The following is a 10,490-nucleotide window of genomic DNA, read 5'->3' as shown; positions in this document are numbered from 1 at the left end:
TGTCATTTGTTGCGAATCAGGAGCGATTCCCTGAAATATATTGATGTTAAATTATTAATTGACAAAGTCATTACAAAATTCTAGTCCAACATCATTAAATGTAATAAATGTTAACATATTAGATGTGTCCTAGGCCGGTGCCAGGTCTGCAGGGAGCTGGTGCATGACAGTGGCAATGGTACAGTCTTGAAGCCCATGGTACAGTAGTGAGCACTTTGAAACAATAGGGCCACAATGTGGTTGCACAGAGCTTTTCCAGCAGAGCAGGTACATGCATTTCAGTACCACAGGAACCTCTTTAGCATGAAATGTAACCTGTTAATAGAAACATGAAAATAAGTCTCCTGCACAACAATTTTACATTTCATTTCGAGTAATTGAACAAACTTTTAAACCAGGTCTATGAACTTTGAACACCTACTTTATTTTAACATCACACAGCATATATCTCAGCCTTTATTGTCCTCAAACAACCCTCTTCTGTTTTTAAATTTCTGTCTAAAAGTTCTGTGTTGTTTCTAATATTGATGATAAATGTTGTCTTTTGAGTTCAATTATAAATAAATATTTATTTATAGATATTATAAAATCTTCGAAAACTGAATAACAAAAACATTAATAAACAGAGTAAAATTATATTTGTAATATATATATATATCTATATATATATATATATCTATATATATATATATATATATATATATATATATATATATATATATATATATATATTAGTTCTGTTACAAAATTAAATGTTATTGTCTAAGGTCCAAACAACCCCAAAGACGATGAGTGTCACTATTTGTCACGTCTACATAAAAACAGATAACAATCCATTAAAACAAATTTATTTTTGTAGATCTAGAAATTGTTGAAAGCATTGTTTGTTATTTGAGCAAAGGTCGTTGATGGGTCCAATGAACCCCGAAGACCAAGACAGGGTGTAAGGTTGTCATCTTGATTTTGGCACCACACATTCATTGACATCAGGCTGAGAAACACACTGAACCACAATGGAACTTTGTGGGATACAGCAAAGTTTCTGCAACAGCCGCAGAACATGAAAATCAGAAAAAACCTTAAGGTGATGAGCCTCCTCATTTTTCCTCACGGACCTGTGACAACACCCTCTCACTGTCACCTCATCGACAACTACATTCTAAACTATTCCAATGCAATGTTTTGGTGAAAGGGCACAACATTAACCATAAATGCGTTACTTACTTTTATCTAACGTTAACAATAACTTACACAAAATATAGCTAACATCAGTAATAAACATAACGGCAACAAGAGTTTTTCAGGTCTGTGTTATGTTGTGGCTCTATGCTACATGTATAATCACTGTTATAGTCATATACTATACGTGGGTTATCTAAATCGATACAAATGCAGGGAGACGAGGATGCAGTACAAGTTAGGTAATTTACAGGCGGCAAATCTAACAACAGTCAGGCAAGAACAAACAAACACAGAACCCCGTCGTAGGGACAGTCAAACACAATCGAGCACCGAGTGCTTGATCCAATATACCACATCCCTCTTTTCCGACTGAGAAGTGGCATACGTATCAGTTACCTCAACAGTTAACTCTTTGCTTACCATTAACGCTATGGCATCAACATTAAACATGTCTTAGTACTTGCATACTTCAAAGGTTAATAAAGCATGTTTCCAATAGACTTATGGCTTTCATTAAACATTACAAACCACTTTCCTGCTAAGCATTCTGGAGAAACATTCAAGCATTTAGAACATTAAACACTTGAGAGGCTTGTACCTCTGAGTCCAACTGTTCATCACGGTCAATGTCTATGAACAGACTCGGGTGTATCTTCCTCAGATGTCGCCGGTTCCTCCTTTGCGTTCTACCTGCCGGCGTCTGCACAGTGTAGGAGCGTGGTTCATCTCGTTGTCTCGTTGCACTGGAACACGGAAGTGTGCTCCGTAGAACTCTTCCCATCAACATCTGTGCAGGCGACTCATTAAGTCCTGTCACCGGTGTGTTCCTCAGTGACAGCAACACTAGATGTGGGTCGGTGCCGGTCTGTGTTGCCTTCTTCAGCACATGTTTTACAGTCTTTATGGCTCTCTCAGCCATACCATTTGAAGAGGGAAAACCTGGGCTGGAGTGTGTGAGTTTGAATTCCCATGAAGCTGCAAATGACTTCATCTCATAACTGGCAAATGGGACATGATCACTCACTATCTCCCTAGGAATCCCGTGCCTGGCAAAAACAGACTTCATCTTCTGGATCACTGTGTAGGCTGTTTTATCAGGCAGGTTAAGCACTTCAGGATATTTGGTCAGGTAATCAACCAACAACAGATATGATGGAGAAGATGTCGGCTCCGACTTTCATCCATGGCAGTTCTGGAATCTGATGTGGTATGAGTGGCTCAGCCTGATGTTTGGGCTGTAGCTGCTGGCACTGTACGTACTTCTCCACCATTGCCTCGATGTCTCGTGCCATGCCAGGCCAATAGAGGGATTTTCTTGCTTTGGCTTTTGTGCGCTCACTCCTTGGTGAGCAAGATGCAGCTTCTTCAGAATCATACTCCTGAAGCTGATATGTATGATGATTTGGTCTCATGACGATGACGATGTCATTCTCAATGCTTATATTGTCCTTGACAGACCAGTAGCCGTGTAGCTTCCTGTCCACACTTTTCTTTTTCGTGGGCCAGCCATTCTTGTGTTTCTCACACACAGCTTGTAACACGCTATCTGCTGCCGTTGCCTCTTTCAGTTGGTTGAGTGTTTCCTCACTCAAGGAATCAGTGGCCTCCAAGGCATACACAACTCTCTCATCACAGGGGTTCTCGTTGATGTTTTCACCTTCTCTGCTTGCAGTGGCACGTGAGAGCGTGTCGGCGATGTGCATGTGCTTGCCTGGTGTGTATGTTACGTGCAGATCATACCTCTGCAGTTGTAGAAGCATTCCTTGCAGCCGTGCAGATGCTTTGCTCAGGGGCTTGCGCACGATGACCTCCAGAGGCTTGTGATCGGACTGCACAGTTACTGGTCCTCCGTAGACATACTGGTGGAATCTCTTTGCGGCAAACACTATGGCCAGCAACTCTTTCTCTATCTGCGCGTACCTCTTTTCTGTGTCGGTGAGCGCTCGTGAGGCATAGCGCACTGGGCGGCCATCCTGCAGCAGACAGGCTCCCAGTCAGTCTTTTGAGGAATCAGCTTGTAGAGTCAGCGGCTGCTTGTGATCGTAGTACCTCAGCACTGGGGCTTGTGTGAGGTTGGACTTTAGTGTCTGTAGTGCTGAGTCGTGGTGTGGGCACCACTGCCAAGCTACATCCTTCTTAAGCAGCTGTCTGAGGGATGCTGTGAGTGAGGCTTCCTCCGGTATGTACTGTGCCGGGAATTTTGTCATTCCCAGCAGACGTTGGAGACTTTGTTTGTCTTCTGGGGTTGGCATATCGACAATTGCTTTGATCTTTGTGTCGTCAGCCTTCTGTCCTACTGCCGTGATGATGTGTCCCATATACTTTACTGTGTCAATTTTGAACTGGATCTTGTCTTTGTTAAACTTCACATGTGCAGTATTTGCTCTCTCCAACACTTTCTGCAGGATGTCATCATGTTCCTGCTCTGATGGCGCTGCGATGATCATGTCGTCTGCTATGATATACACACCTGGGATGTCGCCGAAGGTCTCGCAGTTCTTCTGTTGAAACACTTCGCTGGCAGACCTGATCCCGAATGGGAGTCTGAGGAAGCGGAACCGGCCCCACAACGTATTGAAGGTGCATAGCTTAGACGATGGCTCATCTAGCTTGATCTGCCAGTATCCATCCTTCTCATCTAGGATGGAGAAGATAGATTTTCCCGCTAATCTGCTGCGCACGTCTTCCGGTGTAGGAATGGAATAGTGCTGACACTTAACTGCCTCATTCAGGTTGCAAGGATCCAAACACACCCTTAGCACACCGTTCTTTTTCTTTGTGGCAACAAGACTGTTGACCCATTCTGTCGGTTCATTGACAGGGACTATCACTTTTCTGTTCTGTAAGTCTTTGAGTGTCGCTCTCAGTGAATCCATGATGGAGAGGGGCACATTTCGGCATGCATGAATCACAGGCGTGACGCTGGGGTCAATGTGTATGTGATGAACACCGGGGAACTCACCCAATCCTGTGAAGATCTCTGCATACCTCTGTAGCATCTCCTCTTTGGTAGCTGGGGCTTTTCCTGGTTGCGGGGATCTTGCTGTGAGTGCCTCAACTCTTCTCACCAGCTGCAGCTCCTCACATGCATCTCCACCCAGAATCGGCTTGTCGGCCCGGCTTGACACATGAAAGTCCAGCATAGCTTTATGTTTGGTCGTCCTGCATTCTAGAGATGCAACACCATCTGTGGGCAGGCGGGCTCTACCAAATGCAATTAGGACAGTCACTGTGGGCTGTAGCTGAATGGGACCCGGTAGCTTCCAGAACATGTGCATGGGAAGCACATTTGCATCGGCGCCTGTGTCCAGCTTGAAGTTAATTGCTACGCCTCTGACTGTGGCTGTTTCATGCCATACAGTGCCTTTAGCTTGGTGAGCTGTTTTCTTTTCGCACTTTCCCACCATGCTTATGTATGAGTCAACTTCACTCTCCAAAGTATTTATTGTCTTTGTCTTGTAGCTGCTGCTTTTCTCAGTGCTATACAAGGTATGTATAGTAGTATATATACAAGGTATGTAACCTTAGAAAAATGGTTGTTCTTACCACATTTCTGGTACACTGCACCATAAGCTGGGCACTAACTAACTCTTGCTTGTTTCCACATTTATGGCAGACAGTCGTTATGTACCTCTTGCTGCTGGGTTTGCTCTTCTTCCAGCTGCCCGTGCACGTTTGCCCTGTTGCTTTCCTTAAAGCATCTACTGAGGTGTCTTGGACAACCTGTGACGTCTGCATCGCTTGTATTTGTGACTTAGCGAGCTCCGCTGATCTGCACGTGTCCATGGCTCCGCATTATCACGCAACAGCCTCTCCTTCAGACGAATATCGTTTATGCTAAACACTAATTTATCCCTAATCATGTCATCTTAATTTCTGCCAAACTCACAGTCTTTGCTCTTCAGGCGTAGCTCTGTGACACGAATCTGTTCACCGCTATTCCTGCTGACATCACGTGTGACCAGAATTGATGGCGTTCGAAAACCCCATTCCTTCGAGGGCTGCAGTAGTCCGTGAAGGCTTGGAGAACATCCTCCATTGTTTCTTCATCTCCTTCTGGGATGATGGTGAGCGTGTTATACACTTCTAGCGCCTCCTCTCCGACAGTATGGAGCAGAATGGCTATTTTTTTTGCAACCACCAGATCCTTATTTCCTCCCTTCAGGAACTTGGTGTCACAGGCTCTGCTCTCTCCCTTCTCTCGTCCTACCTCGACGGCCGCACCTACCGGGTAACCTGGCGAGGATCTGTGTCGGAACCTTGTCCTCTTACTACTGGAGTTCCTCAGGGTTCCGTGCTGGGTCCCCTCCTGTTCTCGCTATACACCAACTTTCTTGGCGCTGTCATTCGCTCGCATGGCTTCTCTTACCACAGCTATGCCGATGATACCCAACTAATTCTCTCCTTCCCTCACTCGGACACCCAGGTGGTGGCTCAGATCTCTGCCTGTCTAACTGACATCTCTCAGTGGATGTCCGCCCACCATCTGAAAATCAACCCCGACAAGACTGAACTACTTCTCTTTCCCGGAAAAGATTTGCTTACCCAGGACCTGACAGTCAACTTTGGAAACTCCGTACTAACGCCCACTTTGACCGCTAAGAACCTCGGCGTCACACTCGACAGCCAACTCTCCCTGACTCCCAACATCACCGCGACAACGCGATCCTGTAGATACACGCTCTACAACATCAGGAGAATACGTCCCCTTCTCACTCAGAAGGCAGCGCAGGTACTGATTCAGGCTCTTGTCATCTCCCGCCTGGACTACTGCAACTCCCTCCTGGCAGGTCTCCCTGCCACCGCCATTTGACCTCTGCAGCTCATTCAGAATGCAGCAGCTCGACTGGTCTTCAACCTTCCAAATTCTCCCACACTACTCCACTCCTCCGCTCTCTTCACTGGCTACCGGTAGCCGCCCGCATCTAGTTCAAAACATTGGTGCTCACGTACCATGCTGTGAATGGATCGGGTCCAGCTTAAATCCAGGACATGGTCAAACCCTACATCCCAACCCGCACTCTCCGCTCTGCATCTGCAAAACTACTCGTCCCTCCCTCACTGAGAGCAAAACACTCGACTAGGTCTCGACTCTTTGCTGTCCTTGCGCCGAAATGGTGGAACGAGCTCTCTAAAGACACCAGGACCGCAGAGAGCCTTCACATCTTCCGCCGCAAACTAAAGACACACCTCTTCAGACTCTACCTCGACTAAAGACTAACAAATTGTAGCACTTAAATTGTACTTGTAACGTCACTCATTTATAGCAAATTGTAAATTGGCTTATTTGAGGAAATTGCACTTTCTTGTTTCTTGTTCTCCTGAGTTTGTACCCTATGATTGAATGCACTTATTGGACGTCACTTTGGATAAAAGCGTCCGCTAAATGACATGTAAAGTAATGTAATGTAATGTAAATTAAGGGTAAATTATTGTATTTTCATTCATACATTTTTTCCTACATAGCCCATTGATAAATTACACCTTTATTTTATTTCTCAGAAGAAGATGAGAGAACAGGGGAAGCCATGAGAGCAGCAAAGCACACAGGGAGTGCTACTTAAAATGGAAAACCTTACAACAGTCTGTAATGGCAGCTGTCCCTGGAGGAATAGACGGCAAGATGAAGAAGCTCATACAAACAGAAATAGAAAAAAATAGAGCTATTCTGAAGAGGATACTAGATAAACAAAAGATTTGGGGGACATTCATAATGGCAACTTCTTGGGCACCCTTGAGCTCCTGTCCCATTATGACCCACTACTAAACGAACATCTACAAAAAGTTAGAGACAAAAAGACAGGAACAAGATTGACACACTATTTAAGCTATTTAGAACAAATTTATTGAGTTATGTGGAAAACGAGTGTTAAGTAGCATTCTTAAGGAAAGGCAGGAATCAGTCTATTATTCAGTCATTTTGCTACTCCTGATATTTCACATACAGAGCAAAATGTATTACTCTTACGATATGTAGGTTTTGATCAAGAAAACAAGAAATGGGAGGTTGTTGATAGGTTTTTGGAGTTTAAAGATTTTCACAAAAAAACAGGAAGTGAGATTGCAGACACGATTGTAAATGTGCTTAACAGTCATGGCATAGATCTGAATGACTGCAGGGGCCAAGGCTATGATAATGGGGCAAAAATGTCTGGAAAAATCAAGGGGGTTCAAGCCTAATTATTAAAAAAGAATAAGCTGGCTACTTTCTCCCCTTGTGCGTCTCATACTCTGAACCTTGTTGGTGTGCATGCAGCTCAATCAAGTCCAGAGGTTACCAAATTTTTTGGCTTTATCAATCGCCTTTATGCACTTGTTAGTGCCAGCCCAGAGCGATGGGCCATCTATAAGGCAAAAACGGGTTGCACTTTACATCGTCAGTCAGACACTCGGCCGAGTGCAAGGGTTAAGGCTGTTCAACCTATAGCCAAGCACCTGCCCAGTGTCCTAGAAGCTCTTGATGCCATCCTTTCAACCTGTAGTCTGACACCAGAGGCTCGGTCTGAAGCCAGTGGCCTAAAAAAGTATTTTGAAACTTTTGATACTGTTTTTCTGTTGACTGTTTGGGTCAAAGTTCTGCAAGCCATTGACAAAAGGAATATTATTCTCCAGTCAGGGAAATTAACTCTTGAGACAGAGGCAGAAAATATCAGAGCTTTGCAGGAGGAGAGTTTCTTTTCTGAAGCATCACTTGTAACCCTCTGTTCAGGTCAGGATTCAGTCGCCAAAGGAAAAGAAAACGGTTTCACGATGAGACAGAGGTAGAGGGAGCCATGGATCACAGTGCAGACAGCATATTCAGAAACACTGTGTTTCTTCCCATGATGGACCACATAATTTATGACTTAAGTACCAGGTTTGCCACAACAGCTGAGATCTTGGATGAGTTTTCTGTAGTTGTAAAAATGGGTCAGTTACGTGATGATCAAATCCATTCTGTATGCCAGCCATTGATTTCAAAATACAACAATGATCTGACTTGTGAATTTGAAGATGAAGTCAGACACCTCAACTCTGTATATAGGGCCACTTTCCCAGGGTGTCTGTCACCAATTGATCTGCTCAACAGCATTTACAAGATGCAGCTGCAGAGTATTTTTGGGCAGGTCTGCATAGTTTTGCGGATATTTTGCACACTGCCTGTGACCGTTGCTGGTGGCGAGAGAGCATTCAGTAAGCTGAAACTGATAAAAAATTATCTGAGGTCTGCAATGTTGCAGGATAGACTTTGTCACTTTGCCATGCTTTCCATTGAAAGTAAGCTGGGAAGAAAGCTGAACTTTGATGATTTGGTACATGATTTTGCCAGCAGAAAGGCACGCCGCTGGGCCATTTTAAAGTGACATAGCCTAACTTTGTTAGACCTGGATAACAGTTTAGTCCTGGACTGGTTTAGGCCTGGCATTACTCATGTTGTGTCTTGATTTTGAGCCCTTTTGGCCTAGCTAGTTCTATTCCTGGACTCATTTAATTATGGGTTAGTTCTAGCTGATGTTTCCTGATTGAGCAGTTTGACCCAACTAAAGCTTGTTCATGTATAGTATATCAATATGTGTACAGTGTATATTATGTTCGGTTGAGCTTGCAATTGAGATAATAAATGTTCTCCCTTTTATGTAAAGTACATATTTCTATTTTGTTTTCTTGTTTTTGTAGGCTTTGTACTCATCTTTAGACATTTTAACTATGCAATGTGCTAAGTATCTTTCTTAAAGTATACAGGGCATGTTTATTAGGTTAAATTTTATCTGTAAAAAATGTAGGGGGCCCAGAGGACAAGTTTCTGGTGGGCCCAGAATTTCTGGCGGCCACGCAGCGTGGCGTGCAGCTGTGGGTTCAGAGTGCACGAAACTTTTTATTTTTGCAATTCAAACTTGGTTGAAGGGCCCTGGGATTCAAATTGTATTTAAGCTCCATAAATAGTTTTTTTGGACTCCGCTAAATTGTAAATTCACACAATGATGATCATGATAAAACATGATGAAAAAAAGGCAATGATAGAAAAACAGAAAAATGCTAAGTTCGGGTGTTATTGTGGTTAACTCTTACTGACATTCAAAGTTGCATATTAGCATGATGTTAAAAAAAATATTTTGACATTCTGCTCAGCTTCAAATGAACTTCCGAATTGCCAATTTAAAGATGGGCTCAGTCCTTTATACAGATCTTCACAGTTTTATAAGTTTGTATTGGCTCTGGTTAATTTGCTTGACAAAGCTGCTTTTCTTTGAGTAAAAAAAGAATATAGATACATCTCATATCAACATTTTAATCCACATCCGTCAAATGAAATGGATTTATTTTTTTATCTGGAGGGAAATTCAGTCACTTTAAAATCTGTATTTCCAAGTGTTTACTTTCGCCCCAGCATATCACATTAATCCTAAATGAAAAGTTAGTGGCGCAGAATTTTTTTAAGTACTTTTAGCTGCCACAACAACAGCCCTTTTTTCATCAAAACGCAGGTAAGTCACCTGACACTAAACCTAAAATAATTTGATGTCTGTGGAACGAGACGCTGGAGAAATGTGCTGGTGTTCTGGGTAAATTGCATGATAGACTAACCCTTCCTTGTGTTTGTGAGGGGGGGAAAAGCTAATGTATTCAGTGTATTTGTGGTCAGCATTAAATCACCTCACTGGGGGAATGAGTCGCAGGAAAGGGGTAAAAAGGCAGCTTCTGGAATCTAATGAATACCTTGGAGAATAAACACGCCTTTGAATGAAGCCCTAATCACAAATTAAGTGGTTGCCATTGTACCTCTGTAGAACATACCCACGGACCTGTGAATGTGTGCATTCAAATTATTTCCTCAGCTCTGGCAACGATGAAAAGAGAAGAAAAGAGGTAAGCTATCAGGTCCTTAGCCCGCCCGGGTTTAAAGATGGGGCAGGGCTCGTTGCCAAACTAATCCCTCGCCTCAATCCGTGCTTCATTTGCTGCTTCTGTTAAGGAATCGAATGAGTCAATTTGTTTAAATTAAAAAATCAAAAAGTATTTAATGACTAAACAACATAATAAGGATTACAATTACAAAGTGAAATACAAAGCGAACAGTGGAATATTTTGCGAAATAGAGAATTCTCTGAGCAAGTCTAAAGCGACTTATCAAAGCGGCTTTAGGAAAATTCGAACAGTCCTTTCCCCGCTTTGGTCATTTGAAAACTCTTGAGGTGTGTCTTCTTTGGTGAATTTGAATGTCATTGGCTTCTCCTTCAAAGTGTCTCCTCCTGGCCATCCCCCTTCACCTTGAGGTGTGAAGCTGCAGCTGTAACCTGAAACCTCTCTGTCCTATCTGTCTCTCACAT

The sequence above is a fragment of the Gasterosteus aculeatus genome, chromosome Y, assembly GCF_964276395.1.
Source record: "Gasterosteus aculeatus chromosome Y, fGasAcu3.hap1.1, whole genome shotgun sequence".
Classification (NCBI taxonomy): domain Eukaryota; kingdom Metazoa; phylum Chordata; class Actinopteri; order Perciformes; family Gasterosteidae; genus Gasterosteus; species Gasterosteus aculeatus.
This window is presented reverse-complemented; position numbering follows the sequence as displayed.